At 44.2% G+C, this 15,803-nt stretch overlaps 1 protein-coding gene across 3 annotated transcripts in view; it reads right to left on the minus strand.

The window, feature by feature from the left end:
• The window catches only part of WTAP (WT1 associated protein), a 28,731-nt gene extending 26,186 nt beyond the window's left edge, over positions 1–2,545 (minus strand). The window contains exon 1 of one of the 3 annotated variants that reach the window (XM_059176621.1): positions 2,530–2,545. The gene's annotated coding sequence lies outside the window, so the exon portion shown is untranslated. Of the gene's footprint in view, positions 1–2,205; positions 2,393–2,529 lie in introns of those variants that run through there. The other 2 variants (XM_059176620.1, XM_059176622.1) reach the window with 2 other exon arrangements.
• Positions 2,546–15,803: the final 13,258 nt, after the last annotated feature.

Genomic DNA, 15,803 nt, shown 5'->3' on the forward strand with positions numbered 1-15,803 from the left:
GCTTTTGACACTGAGAAATACTTTATGATGGAGAGTTTGGTTTTGGTTGGCTAGGTGCCTAGCATCCCAGATCCCAGTACTTCCATGGCTCTTAGCATAATGACCTAAGTTATGCAACTCAGTTCTCTCTTATAGAGATGAACACCAGCCAACATATTTTGAGAAAGCATGTATCTCACTGAAAGTAATTTTAAGTAAACTCAAGAAAATAATCTGACAGCATACAGCCTTGGCTCTGGTTAGGAATCAGATGCCCACCTTTTCCCAACTCTTATTATTAGTCAATAGATCTTCAGCAAGTCACTTAACTCTGGGCTGCGGTCTCCAACCCCTGGGTGGTAGGGTACCAATTTTGCCTGTCTTACAAAGTGCTGCAAATCTCAACTCTCAAGAGCCATAAAAATGTTTTACAAAGGATTTTGCAAATAAAATATCAACATCAAAAGATAATTTTAATGTGCGTTAAAAAAAATTAAAACTAAAGAATATTTATTTGTAACGCCCAGTTCTAGCCTGATCAACCAGCTTAATATCCAATGGGATATATGGTTATGGGAATACTGAAAAGTTGTTCTGAGAGGCTGAATATCAGAAAACATTTAGAGGCAAAAATGTAGGAAATAATTTAAAAAATAAAAATGAGCATAAAACCAAACACTACCTCGGTCTAGTTTTGGTAAAACACCCATCAACTTAATTTTAAGAGTAAACTACTTTTTTTTAAAGAGCAAGATAACATACAATTATATGAAAATGCAAAGACCACCAAGTACAGGATATTTTCAAGGGGATTCTATACTACATACATACAAGAACACATGGTCTTTGAAAGCTGTAACATCCTGTACAAATATAATTATTACACCTCTTGTTTCCACACTGTAGAGCTACTACAGATTTTCTATATCATACAAACCAACTCATTTCTAACACAGAAAAATACGGAGCAGGCATGACCAAAAATTGAATCAGGAAAACTAAGATCTGATGAGCTGACCAGTAGTGCCTGGGACACACTTTTATTACTACTTTCCTCCTTTGGGACTTGGAAATTCATTCTTAAGTTCCGCCACTGAGAAGTGCAAATACTGACCGCTTGGCTATAGCTATCTGTGTAACACAAGGTAAGCTCTGAAGACCTCCGCAAATACACCCACCCAAACCCTTAAAATTAACTTCATCCTTATCTCCTGCCACCTGGCGGACTGCAATTTCTTTCCCCGACTTGCCTCATCAGGTGCTACTGAACGGCAGTATTAAATAAAATTTAGGTTATCTTGAAAAGATTATCCCACATCGTTTTTTTCCTTAATGGGGGCATGAATGACGACAACTGCCCCTACCATAAAAAACTTAAATGGTCAGAACTTAAAAATTAAAAAACGAGAACTCGTGACAGACTCGTGACTTCCACTACCTACCTTCCTCAGTAACAGAATTAACTAAATTCTAAGAGCTAGAAAACTGGACGGGAGAACTCACGACTATAAATCCACTCACGGAAATACTCTTCTCAGGGCAAAAGCACCGTCTCTTTACTTTCGAAACAGTTATTGAGGATTGTAACACAGTCCTCTGAGATCCAACTGACTTCATCAAAACAAGAACTTGGACTTTTCCACTGTGTCCTCTACGGACTAAGGAAATACGGTTTTTCAAAAATCAAGTAACAGCCTTAAAGGGACCCAATACGAGACTTTAAAACGGCACGAAACCCCCGCTCTACTGAGTTAATAAAGAATTCTTTCTTCACTGAACGTATGCCATCACCGAAAAATGGAAGTCTTCAGGAGGATGCAGCCGCAGCAATAACCTACTGCGCGACGGGCAAACTGGTCAGCGAACACGGCTCTCCTTCCCCTGCTCAACTCGTTGGTGCCGCCAACCCTCGGGATCCAGAGCAGAGCCGGGAGGGGGCCACAGAGAGGCGGGGACACGACGCGCGCCGAGGGGGCGGCCTCCCGGGAGGGCCGGCCCGCGGGAGCGCCCACCTCGCCCCCAGGACGGAGGATGGAGGCAAAATGGCCTCGGGGCGGCGGAAGTGTCCCCACAGGCGGGAAGGGGATGCGGCTAACGGGAGGCCTGCGGGCCCGGGAGCCCCGACTCGCCCTGGGAGCTCTGCCCGCCCCTTCCCCGGCAGACCGCGCCTCAGCCCTAGGGACCCCGAGGTCCTCGCGGCCGCTCCCGCCGGCGGCCCGCACCTACCTCTCCAGACGGAGGCCGCGCCGGCGCCGCCCAGTCACATAGGCCAAGGCCGCGCTGCCCGCTCGCCAGCCGGACCTCCAGACCGCACTACCCCCAGCCCCCGCGCTCCTCCTCCCGCCGCAGCCCCAGCGCTCCCCTTTATTTGCGGGTCTCGCTGCCACAAAATGGCGCTGAGGGAGGACGCGAGGCCCCGACGCCCCACCCCCTTCCCGCTCCTCCCGCCGCCCCGCCCCGCGCCGCCCGCGGCACCGCCCGGCCCCAACGCGCCGCAGCCGTCGCCCGCCCTCGTCGCCGCCCCGCCATGTTCGCGTCCGGCCCACTCACTGAGTCGCCTCCCGGACGCGGCCGCAGCCACCGGTCCGTCACGGCGCCCCGCCGCAGGGAGGAAAAGCGAAGGGACGACACCCGCCCGGAGCCTCCAGGCCCTAAGGGAGGAGTTGCGCTTGGGTGGCACGCCCCGCAGATCCCGAGCCCTGCAAATTCGGCGGGGGCGGGGGGAGAAGCGGACCGAGAGGAGGGGTGGGCGACGAGGTCAGAGGTCAGCCGCGGGGCATCACGGGAAGGGCGGCGGGGGTCGCGATTGGCGGCGCGGGTTGAAAGCGCTCGCCCGGCCACCTGCGGCTGCGGCGCAGCCTCCGGCGGAGGAATCTGGGCCAGGCGGCGCGTGATTGGCCGCTTTGTGGTGCAGCGTCCATCGGTGATGCTTCCGCGCGCTGGCGGGCCAGGTGCAACCTCAGGATCTGGGCGCTGGGCGGGGAGTAGGGTCAGTTCGGGCTCCGCATAGTCTTGCTGTTTGGGAAATTAGAAACCAGTGTTCTAGCTTCTGAAACGCAGGCTCCCGGCTTCTTGATTCATCCCCAACTTGACATTCCGAGGCTAAACGGAGGAGCTACTGTGTAGCAGATGGGAGTTGTGCCTCTGTCAACAGCTCCAGGGGCACCTTGCAAACTCAGAAACGCGGGGAAGGCGAACCCAGTGAGTTGTTAATGAACCTTATGGGATACGTTTTGTAATTTGAACATGCTCCCTTACGCGAGACTTGGTGTCACCCGGACCATTGCGTAAGAACTACCTGCTAAACGTGAAACAATCTCTTAACTCTTACTACAGGGGGTCGGGTCACTCTTGACTGATGTTTCCTTACCCGGCTTTTCTGAAAGTGTTTATCGCTAAAGGAACTGCCCTGAAATGAGGTGATTTGTAAAGATAAGATTAAAGTGTTCTCCTGATGGTCAAAGGGTTCGTGGTATATTCCCAGTAAATCAGATCGGTTTGGAGAAAATACTTGCAACTTGCCGCACAGGAAGTCTTGAAAAGTGAAAAATCAAAAATCCAGAGAGAACTTTTGGGCAAGAACGTGAACAGACAATTCACAGAAAAGAATAGCAGTGGTCCTTAGCTGTTTGTCCTCACTTATAATGGAAGTACACTTTGAAATTGCAACAGTGCTCATAAATTATTGCACTTTGAAATTGCAACAGTGCTCATAAATTACTGCAACGGTGCTCATAAATTTCTTGGTGGCAACGGGAAAATGATTCAAGCTCTATTGAGCACCAATATGACATTTGCGTCTATTCTTATATCTTGCAATTCTACTTCTAACCCTAATCGTATTCTGAAAATACACCTCCACAGACAGAAACAAATATAGGCACGGTTACTTGTTGCAGTGTCATTTGTCACAACAAAAGTTTGGAAATAAGGCGAATGTCCTTTAATAAGGAAGTGGTTGGGCATGATAAAACCATGCAGTGGAGTACAATGTAGCCATAAAAAAAGAATGAGTTGCTTTGAAATGAGTCCCAGGTTATAAGAAAAATTGTAAAGATAGGGAGTCTTGGTGGCTTAGTAGGTTAAGCATCTGCCTTCAGCTCAGATCATGATCCCAGGGTCCTGGGATAGAGTCCTGCATTGGACTCCCTGCTTATCGGGGAATCTGCTTCTCCTTTGCCCAGCCCCCCCCCCCCACTCTTGCCCATGCCACTACCTTCTCTCTCTTTCCAAAAATAAAATGTTGAAAAAAACAATAAAAGATATTTGGAAGGATATCCTAGAAACAAAAATGGTTACCTACAGGGGATTGTGGAAAAGTGCAGGGGAAAGGAGTAGAAGCCAGACATCTGATTTTGAACGTCTAAAGTTTTACATAGCCAAAAAGTAAATAAAAAGGGAAACAAAGTAAACCCAGCATTGAAAGCAAATTGAAACAAACTTAATTTTAAGTCAAATTGGTAACATAACTAATGTTTATACCCAGAGAAAAGAAATATTCCTCCAGGGTTTTTGAACATAGTACCCCAGCAACATCTGTGGTGAGATATGTTCTAAGGATGAAAAAGAACAATAAAGGAATCTTAAGCTTCTCTAAGTGGTTTACAATTAAGGGCAATACTGTTGCTGTGGTTTTGAAACTATATGTATTATAGAATAATGGGAGTATTATTGTAATGTATAACTTTTTTTTTTTTTTTTTAAAGATTTTATTTATTTATTTGACAGAGAGAAATTACAAGTACACTGAGAGGCAGGCAGAGAGAGAGAGAGAGAAGGAAGCAGGCTCCCTGCTAAGCAGAGAGCCCGATGCGGGACTCGATCCCAGGACCCTGAGATCATGACCTGAGCCGAAGGCAGTGGCTTAACCCACTGAGCCACCCAGGCGCCCATGTAATGTATAACTTTTAAGCAGAAGAGAAAATGAGGTACAAATATAAATCAAGGAATTTCATAAAAAGCCTGTCATACACTTAAATTATAGGTATCAATTCGAGTACATGATTCTAAAAGTACATTTCCTCTTTCTGTGCACTGAAAAGGCCAAGAAGCACTAGGTTAACAAACTGTCCCAAGGGATTTTCCAGGATGCTGCATTTTCAATGTTAAAACTGGAACTGTCAGAGGCAAACCAAGATGGTTGGTCACCTTCAGGAACCATGAACACACTTGCCCTCCAGATCATGGTTTCTAAATTCCATTTCTCACTAAATAGATCCAAAACTCTTTTTGGAGAATTGGCTGATTCCACAGTGGGGCAAAGAAAGTACAGGATGAGTCAGACATTTTGTGCCTGAATGCAGAGGAAGTGCTTAGGCTGATAAAGATATGTCAAACCAGACTCAGAAGAACAGGCAAAACTGATCTATAGGGACTGAAGTCAAATCCATGCTTGGCTGAGGGTGAGGGGGAGGAGCATGAATCAACTAGAAAGGAAAATGGGGAACTTTGGGGGGTTATGGAAATATTCTATATCATGATTAAGGTGATGCTTACACAGGCTTTATAGATATGTAATATAGATATATAGATATATATATCAACATTCATCACACTGCATCACTAAAATGGACACACTTAATGTCAGTTTTACCTCATATAAGTTATATATATTTATTACATACATATACTTCATATAAATTAATCCTCATATGTATGTATTCAGGGCAATTTTTACATCAAAAGGAAAATGGCAACAATTAATTGTAAATACTGAATAGATAAAAATCTATGACCCTAGAGTAACACTTGATGAGGGGGGTGGAGGACGATTTGCTCTGAAAATGAACAATTAAAGGGAACATAGTATTTGCCCTACCTTTTTTTTTTAAAGAAAACAATTATGGTTCACTCCTGGTTGATGAGGAAAACCCCTTCCTCACAATAGGGTGCTAGCAAATAAAGGTAGAATAAATAATGAAATTAGAGAATAACTAGTATACAAATCTAAAGAAATAATTGATTCAGGCAAGAGTCATCAATAGACTTTAAAACCTTTAGATGACAGGGGCGCCTGGGTGGCTCAGTGGGTTAAAGCCTCTGCCTTTGGCTCAGGTCATGATCCCAGGGTCCTGGAATCGAGCCCCGCATTGGGCTCTCTGCTTCCTCTTCTCTCTCTCTCTGCCTTCCTGTGATCTCTGTCTGTCAAATAAATAAATAAAATCTTTTAAAAATAAAACCTTTAGATAACAGATTGCTGGAAAATGAAAGTATACATTTGGAACCAAAATATAATTTCTCAGATTATTTATCTAATTGTAAAGAGAATACACTTGTATAGTGGAGTCATCTGGTGGTCACCATCTGAACCAAATGAACAAATTTAAAATCCGTAACAGCGGGATAATCTCCCATTCACAGAAAATACAGGAGAAAGAGTAGTAATAACAAATCTAATGGCGCTAGCCAATAGTCCCCCAAACCTTGATGAAATTGAACACCTGAGTTAGGTCTAGCCCAGTCCTCAGTATCAATATCCACCCAACTTTAACCTACAATTTCAAAAGAGATATCAAAGTATGCTGAATGTTACTTGCATTTGACTATTTTAAATAGCACATGCTATTGAGTTAGATTGATGTGAAGTAAATTGGACGCTTCTTTCCCATCAGCCTTATAGTTAGCCTATAACCTGTATTTCTACTGCTTTGATTTAGGAACCATCTAATAAAATATGAGTAGGAAAAAAGAGGAAGAAAAAGAAAAGGGCATTCACAGTAAGTCTGGCCTTTGTCATTGGCACATTAGAAGTCCAAGGAGCTTGGAGATGGGCTGAATTGGCAGTTAAAGAAGTTGGCAGTGCTTCATGGATGCTCTTCTAGGCTCACAGATGGCATGACCATGATCCTGAGCATGTCAAGTTTTTCCATGAGTCAGTACTTTCATTTGGTCCATTCTTTTTATCTGCCTTGCTCTTTCTACTCTTCCTTACCAGGTTATCTCCTATTACTCAGTAGCAATCAGCTTTAGAGACATTATTTAACCTAGAATGTGTCAATCATAGAGATTTGCAGCTTCACACATATGGGAGCTAAATAAAGCTTTCTAGACCAATTTTCTCTTTTTAAGCTAGTGGATTTTACAATGAGTTTCTTACAGAGTTTTTGTTTGAGCAGCAATGCAATATACTAACCCAATGTATCTAATCTTTCAGGTTTAGTTAACATTTATAGTCCTAGAGCTATACAGACCACAAAGAACTCCACTGGTACTCTTTAAACAAGTTTTTTAAAAATAATTATATTCATATAATAATTTTTACCAGTATTATTTTAAAAATGCTATTTAACCATACCTATCTCCTTGAATATAATACTGAACAGTTTCCAGGCTTTGTTTCCTTGCATTTTTTTTTTTTTTAAAGATTTTATAGAGTAGGGACGCCTGGGTGGCTCAGTTGGTTAAGCAGCTGCCTTCAGCTCAGGTCATGATCCCAGCGTCCTGGGATCGAATCCCACATCGGGCTCCTTGCTTGGCAGGGAGCCTGCTTCTCCCTCTGCCTCTGCCTGTCACTCTGTCTCCTGTGCTCACCCTCGCTCCTCTCTCTCTTACAAATAAATAAATAAAATCTTAAAAAAAAAAAAAAGATTTTATAGAGGAGGAGGAGGAGGGGCAGAGGGAGAGGAAGTAGAGGGCTCCCTGTTGGGAACGGAACCCAATGCGGGGCTCAATCCCAGCACCCTGAAATCATGACCTGAGCCAAAGGCAGACGCCTAACTGACTGAGCTACCAAGATGCCCCTTCTTGTATTGTTTTGAATCAGTGTATTTGTTATATACCCAAGAAACATTCATTAGATACTTGCCACCCAGGATTCATCTTTGTACTGAGTACAAAGGAAATTTTATCCCCCAAATAGTGGCTCTGCAGTGGAGTTTCAATCATTCTGAATCTTTGATGGGGACAGAGAGCAGAGATAATAGAGGTGTGGGGAATGCAGAATCACTTGTTCTAGGAAACAGGCTTTTCTAGTTCCTGGGAAATCCTTTATTTAAAAAAAATAAAGGCAGACCTTGGAGATAATTTCCCGATCATCATCTCTGTCCTTGTCACCCACTCAGTGCAAATAACTTGCTTTCAGAGAGGATTCGGTATGCCAGCATGAGTAAGCATTCCAGCTTCCATCAGGGTACCGTGGCACTCACTTCTGGGAGCCATGTTCCTCTTCTTGCTGATGGTCCCCTGATGCTGTTTGAGTCATAAAAACTTAAGCCCAGGGGATGAATTATGGCCGGTATGGGCCAATATTTCTTAACAGGAGTGCTATTGATATTTGGGGTGGGTTGAATTTTTGTGTGTGTGAAAGTGTTCTGTGCAAGTAGGGGCATTCTGCATTCCAAGACTAACCCACTAAATGCAATAGTATCTGTCTATTTGTGTGACAACTTAGAGTCCCCCCTCTATATTTCCAGTACCTCTATATGGAGAGGATTCCCCTGATGAGAACTTTGGTCGATGAGGGGTTTTGGGATCTTCTTTACCAAATCATGACAGTCGGGACGCCTGGGTGGCTCAGTTGGTTGGATGACTGCCTTCGGCTCAGGTCATGATCCTGGAGTCCCGGGATCGAGTCCCGCATCGGGCTCCCAGCTCCATGGGGAGTCTGCTTCTCCCTCTGACCTTCTCCTTGTTCATGCTCTCTCTCACTGTATCTCTCTCAAGTAAATAAATAAAATCTTAAAAAAAAAAATCATGACAGTCAATTAGCCAGTTGGCTAATTGTGGCCAGGACCAGAGGAATTCTCCTGGTGCATCTGAGAAAGGCTTTTCTTTCTGATAAGAGAGGTGTTCATGAGGAAAAAGTGTTTTTCCCCCGCTCCCTTCCTCTTAATAGTCTGGAAGATGCTGTGTTGCTTACATCTGTAGGAACCATCTCATGATCAGGAAGTACCAAAAGGGAAAACAGAAGCCAGCCAGCTGAGAATACAGAGTAGGGGGTGAAAAGTTCTTGGATCAAGGATGACATTGTTAAGCTTCCACATGAACCCAGGATTCATCTTTTTATGAAGTAAAATAGAAATGTACTTATATTTTAAACCACTGTCCATTAGAGTGCCGCTAACACATCACCAAACATTTTCTGACTTAGGCAGTTAGGGAAAAAGAGTATTTAAATAATAAGTTAAAGAAAATGGAAAGATGCCAAGTAAAGCTAGGTTTTTCTAGCGGGAACAATATAATAAAACAATTCACCTGCAGAGAGTTGAATACTTAAAAGTCTCAATATATGGATTGTGTTTGCTTTACTGAACCCATGCATGAAAATGTTTGTTATTATGTGCCACTTTGCTTTATTGATAATGCATAAATTTGCATACCATTATTTACTTCCAGAAACCCAAGCCGTATAAGACACAGACCTAGCTACATTAAACGTGTAAAGATCTTGGAGAATCCTATTTCAGAACTTTTCAAAACTACCATTCTATTTTCCTTTGCTGCTTGCCAACCTATGGGTACAACAGTTAAGTTCTGTTGGGTCAAACACTCAATGAAACCTCTTCTAATTTTTCTATTTAAAAAGGACAGCCTTTTATTCCCCACAAATGAAAGAACCACTAGCTCAGGAGACAGTCCATCCAAAAGCCATGCGCCTGACTCACTCCTGACCATGAAATCTGTATTTCTGCCAGAGAAGAGTAGTTGTTCAGTCACCATGCTGAACACCTGCTACAGACATCTATTAGGAGCAACATGAGACTTATTTTTATTGCTCTTTCCTGCCTTTTTTTTTTTTAAGATTTTATTTATTTCTTTGAGAGAGAGACAGTGAGAGAGAGCATGAGCGAGGAGAAGGTCAGAGGGAGAAGCAGACTCCCTGTGGAGCTGGGAGCCCGATGCGGGACTCGATCCCGGTCCGGGATCATGACCTGAGCCGAAGGCAGTCGTCCAACCCACTGAGCCATCCAGGCATCCCTCTTTCCTGCCTTTTTAACCTCTTTTCTCTATCCCACTCATCTGTGTCCAATGCTACTGGCCACATCCCAGTCTTTATCTTTTCTCATGGAAAACTCCAACAACCTCCTAATTGGGTCCCTGACGCCCATCAAAACCATCGTCCACACGGCAGTTCTGGGAGATTTCCACGTTTGGGGTTATGGAACAAACATACTATTCCATGTTCCTCTCACTAAGCACAACAAAAATCCTACATGTTTCCTATGAAATGGCATAAGAAATCACACAGAGTACGGACATCAGGACTGGAGAGCAACACAGAGCTTGTCCCACGTTCGCTGGGCTTTCTTTTAGCTTCATAAACTCAGAAGCTAAAAGAAGCAGGCAATCTGGAAATACCAAACAGGCACAGACAAAACATGTCCTCCCCCCAAGAAAAGCCTGCTCCTTATAACCAAAGGCGCAGGGAAGAGGCATCCCAGCAAGACATAAAATCTTTATACAGCAGCCACTCTCTCCAGCCAACACCTCTACCCATGTCCGCACAGGATACTGATTTCAAAAGCATGGTTGAGCCAGGATGTGGTTAATCCTGGAGATTATCCAGGAGTTATCTCACAACCTCCAGGAGTTATCTCGCAATCTCACAATCTCACAAAATCAGTTATGTGTTACATCTTTTCAACAAGTGGCAGCACAAGAAGTGCTTTATAGCACTCTGGGAAAGCGCACCACCTTGTGATGAAAGAAAAGGAAACAATCTAAATGCCATGCTTCTAAGCCCTTGGTCAAAGCCAAGTCTAGGTGGACCCTTAGAGAATGACTCCCCAGGGGGGAATGTACCTTCAGGAGAAGGGGCTTATGAAGCCCAGTGTTCCGGATCAAAGCTGGGCTCATCCCTCTTGAGGAGGGAACATTCTGTATGAGATGTGTCACACCGTGGGGGACTCAGGGATATCTGAGGTCCTGGGTTTCTGAAGAGGAAAAAGAAGATGGGGCAAGTTATAAGGAAGAAAGAGAGAAGGAAAGTGATGCTTAACACTATGCCAAATACTTTACATACATTGTTTCATTGGTTTTCGCAAGTCAACTACTAGTCAAGTGAGGTCTTGTTTTAGGGTGGGACACCCGAGGCACAGAGAGGTTCAATAACAGCCCAGGTAAGAAGGGGTAAAGCCTCCACTTGGATAAAGTTAAGCTGATTTCAAGGATTCTGTCCTAAACATGCACAACAGCCTTTCCTCAGGAACATACGCACAAAAAGAAACCTTCAGCAAAATAAAAGTAAAAACTACTGCAGAGAACATAAAGTATGTTTAATCTCCTCGGCCTCATATTATTATAAAAAAAAAAAAAGAGTCTCTCTTTGGGACATCCTTATTTTATACCTGTAGACCGCTGTGCTGAAGAACAAGTCCCCCTCTCAGTAGGAGAAGGTTTCGGCATGGTAGAGGGGGGTTTTGTTCTTGTTCCTTAGAAAATAAGGGCTAAATACAGTCAAACTACCAGTAAGCACCGCCAGTACTTCTGCCCCCGAGAGAGGAGTAGACAAATGATAACGAGAGCAGATTTGGGTAGGAGGCAACCGAAAAATGGCTGCAGAGACCAGAGGGTCTTTCTTAATAAGGAAAACCCAGGTGTCCAAGGCCATATCCAGAAGGCATAGGAAATTTAGGTATTGTTTAGGCAAACAAACATTTCCAAAGCTCCATTCTCTGAGCAGGGATCGGCAGTGAGGGGTCCCACGGGTGGAAAGTGATGCGGGACAGAGTTTGTGGTGGCGGTGCTAGTTATAAGCCAAGTGGGAGCCCAAGCAGGAGCCCAGATTCAGAGAAGAGGATGGGGATCCAGGCCTTTATTTATTTTTTAAAGATTTTATTTATTTATTTGACAGGGAGATCACAAGTAGGCAGAGAAGCAGGGGGAAGCGGGCTGAGACCATAACCTGAGCCAAAGGCAGAGGCTTAACCCACTGAGCCACCCAGGTTCCCAGGATCCAGGCCTTTAGAAGAAGGGATTGGCAAGGGCCAGGAAGTGTCCGTGGGCCTCAGACATTGAAAACAGGGAATGAGTAAGATATACAAGAGAAATCACAGCAGATCAATGTGTTTTGTATGGGAATCTTACTAGAAGGCATTACAAAGATAATAAATATTTAATACGTTTTTCAAAATTTTCCTTAATTACTCAAGGGAGAGAGAATAGGGGGAGAGGGACAAGCAGATTCCCCACTGAGCAGGGAGCCTAGCCTGATGTGGGTCTTGATCTCAGGACCCTGAGATCATGACCTGAGCCAAAGGCAGACCCTTAACCAACTAAACCACCCAGGCACTCCTGTTAAATAAGTTTTTAAGGGATAAACCATGGTGTGGCTTTGACCTAGGTATTTTTCAAAACCCACTATAGATGTGGCTTCAGCCTTGGCCTTTGGAAAACTGGAGTCAAGTGCTCACTTTGTTGTCAGTTGGACCATCCCTGGCCTTGTGCTAGACAAGGGATTGTGTAATAGCTTCAGTTAGTGTCATATTCCACGGGGGTAACAACATCACTCATGGGATCAAGGCGTGCTGTCCAGATTATTTTTAATAGATAGATGTAGCAGATGTAGCATAGGTTGAACATCTTGGGTTCTGTTCACTGAAGTTCTATTAGTTGTATAAATATATATGCATCACACAAAAACTTTAAAAGAGCTAAATACATCTCTCTTCTGTGTAATATTTAAATTCTTATGAACATTGATTGACTCAGGGGTGCTTGGGTGGCTCAGTCATTAAACCTCTGTCTTCAGCTCAGGTCGTGATCCCGGGGTCTTGGGTTCAAACCCCACATCAGGCTCTCTGCTTGGCGGGAGGCCTGCTTCTCCCTCTCCCACTCCCCCACTTGTGTTCCCTCTCTCTCTGTGTCTCTCTCTGTCAAATAAATAAAATCTTTTTTTTTTAAAGATTTTATTTATTTATTTGACAGAGAGAGATCACAAGTAGGCAGAGAGGCAGGCAGAGAGAGAGCAAGAGGAGAAAGCAGGCTCCCTGCCGAGCAGAGAGCCCAATGCGGGGCTCGACCCCATCGCCCTGGGACCATGACCTGAGCCGAAGGCAGAGGCTTTAACCAACTGAGCCACCCAGGCGCCCCCAAATAAAATCTTTTTTAAAAAATTTTAAAAATAGGGGCGCCTGGGTGGCTCAGTGGGTTAAGCCGCTGCCTTCAGCTCAGGTCGTGATCTCAGGGTCCTGGGATCGAGTCCCACGTCGGGCTCTCTGCTCAGCAGGGAGCCTGCTTCCCTCTCTCTCTCTCTGCCTGCCTCTCTGTCTACTTGTGATCTCTCTCTGTCAAGTAAATAAATAAAATCTTTAAAAAATAATAATAAATAAGTAAAAATCTAAAAAAAAATTTTAAAAAATTTTAAAAATAAACATTTATTGACTCAAAAAGAATGTAATGGTCTTCCTAAAGTTATCTACCTAATATTCAACATTCTCATTAACTTCAACTTGTTTTCAAATGTATTTAGCTTTCTAAGTGTTCTTTTTTTTTTTTTTAAGATTTTATTTATTTATTTGACAGACAGAGATCACAAGTGGGCAGAGAGGCAGGCAGAGAGAGAGGGGGAAGCAGGCTCCCCACCAAGCAGAGAGCCCGATGCGGGACTTGATCCCAGGACCCTGGGATCGTGACCTGAGCCAAAGGCAGAGGCTTTAACCCACCAAGCCACCCAGGCACCCCTAGCTTTCTAAGTATTCTTAATAACTACTTTTGTATAGGGGTGGCTGGGTTGATTAAGTGTCTGACATTGGCTCATGAACTTTGATCATGATCTAGAGGTCCTGGGATGGAGCCCCATGTAGGACTCCATACTCAGTGGGGAGTCCCCTCTCCTCTTCTCCCTCTCCCTCTGCTTCCCCCCGCCCCCACTGGTGCTCTCTCTCAAATAAATAAATAAAATATTTTTTAAAAAATTAATTAAGTTAACTTCAAACTACTGCTAAATGTTTTATTTTTTAATTTTTAACTCTTTTTCAGGGAGGGAGGCAGGAGGGGCAAAGGGAGGGGCAGAGGGATAGAATCTCAAGTAGACCTCCCACTGAGCCCGGAGCCCCCCACCTCCCTGCATCGACACGGAGCTCAATCCCAGGCTCCTGAGATCACGACCAGAGCTGAAATCAAGAGTCAGGTGCTTAACTGACTGAACCACCCAGGCGCCTCAACTTTAAAGGAATTTTCAAGAAACATTTGAAAACAACTCAGGCTGCCATAACAGGTCTTAAAGAACTGAAGTTGTGACTTTTCTTACTACTTGCTAGATGTAAAGCCACATTTGGGCTGAGTAGAGGTGGGTACCCTTCGGTAAAGTGGTGGGTACAGGCTTGTCCTCTAAAATCCCACCGAAATGACTCATGGGACAAACTCATGGGGGGAAAACAGCCACATCACTGCCAGAAATCTGAAGTACACTCAAAAACCAGATATCTGGGAGAATTCTTGGTAGACATAGTCTTTTTTTTTTTTTTTCTTTTTCAAATAAGCAGGGCAGGGACTGATGGAGAGAAAGAGAGAAAGAGAGAGAATCATGGGAGAATTTCTGGTAGACATAGTCTTTTTTTTTTCTTTTAATTGGTGGGGGGCTTGAAAGAGAGAGAGAGAGAGAGAATCCTCAAGCATACTGCCCACTGAGTGAAGAGCCCTGCACTGGGCTCCACCCACGACCCTGAGATCATGATCTGGGCGGAAACCAAGAGTTGGAGGCTTAATCAACTGAACCAACTTAACCTCGCCCCAGGAGCCCCTCTGGTAAACATGGTGTTGATGTGTCACTGTCACATGGGGTAGCAATGACTTGTGGGATGTGATTATACAGTGACTCCGCTGTGTCATTACGCTGTCCTGCTGAGCTTGGTTTTCTCTTTGTCCCTGGATCAAAATGCTGGTGCTAGGACCTTTTTTTTTTTTTTTTAATCATAGGTGATAAATCATATAATCACTTTAAGTTGGAACACAGGCTCAGTTTTAAATGCCCAGTTCTACATACAAACCTCTGTCATGGACTTTAAGTTGAGACTTGTCCTTCAGTGCAGGCCCCTGGCAAGCTGGCAATCTGCAGCGTGAGGAAGAGAGGGAAGCTGGTGAGCTCTTCCAGTCTCAGACCTTGTTCTCCTGCTCTTGTTCTCTTACCATGCTGACCCTCGCTCCTGATTTTCCAGGGACTGAGATGCACGAGAGAGGAGGTGTGTGTTCATAGTTCACACTGGTGGTGTGTGGAGTGAAGGGCCTGTGGGGGAATCTTAACTTGACTACTATTGGTTTGTCTGGTTGTTGTTTGACACTGACTCTTGTGGTTTTGTAGACCACCTGTCACTGAGGATTTCTCACCCAGAACTTAGTGAAAAAGCTGAGGGGGCGCCTGGGTGGTTCAGTTGGTTAAGTGTCTGCCTTCACCTCAGGTCATGATCCCTGGGTCCTGGGATCAAGCCCCATATCGGGCTCCCTGCTCAGTGGTGGGAAGCCAGCTTCTCTCTCTCCCAATCCCCCTGCTTGTGTTCCCTGTCTTGCTATGTCTCTGTCAAATAAATAAATAAAATTTTTAAAAAGAAAAAAAAAAAGCTGAGAGACCACATTGTGTTCCAGGGAAGCATAAGGAAAGAAAACCAAATCTCCACTTTACACTGAACCAGAAAGAAAAGTAGACCATCAGAAAGTCAAATTTTAACAAAAATGAGCGTATGTCCAAAAACCAGTCTTTAAACACTACTTCCAAAGTGCATACCCAGAGATAAGTGTTCTTCACTTAGCACTGAGACATCTTCTTATTCCATGTGATCAAAAAGGTTGGAGGCATAAAGTCATGTACTTACCTCGAACAATGCATTTTAACTTAAAACATGCAAATGCATATCCATTCAGTACTTCTCAGATGAAGAGCCAGAGAACTG

Source organism: Mustela lutreola, chromosome 6 (genome assembly GCF_030435805.1).
Source record: "Mustela lutreola isolate mMusLut2 chromosome 6, mMusLut2.pri, whole genome shotgun sequence".
Classification (NCBI taxonomy): domain Eukaryota; kingdom Metazoa; phylum Chordata; class Mammalia; order Carnivora; family Mustelidae; genus Mustela; species Mustela lutreola.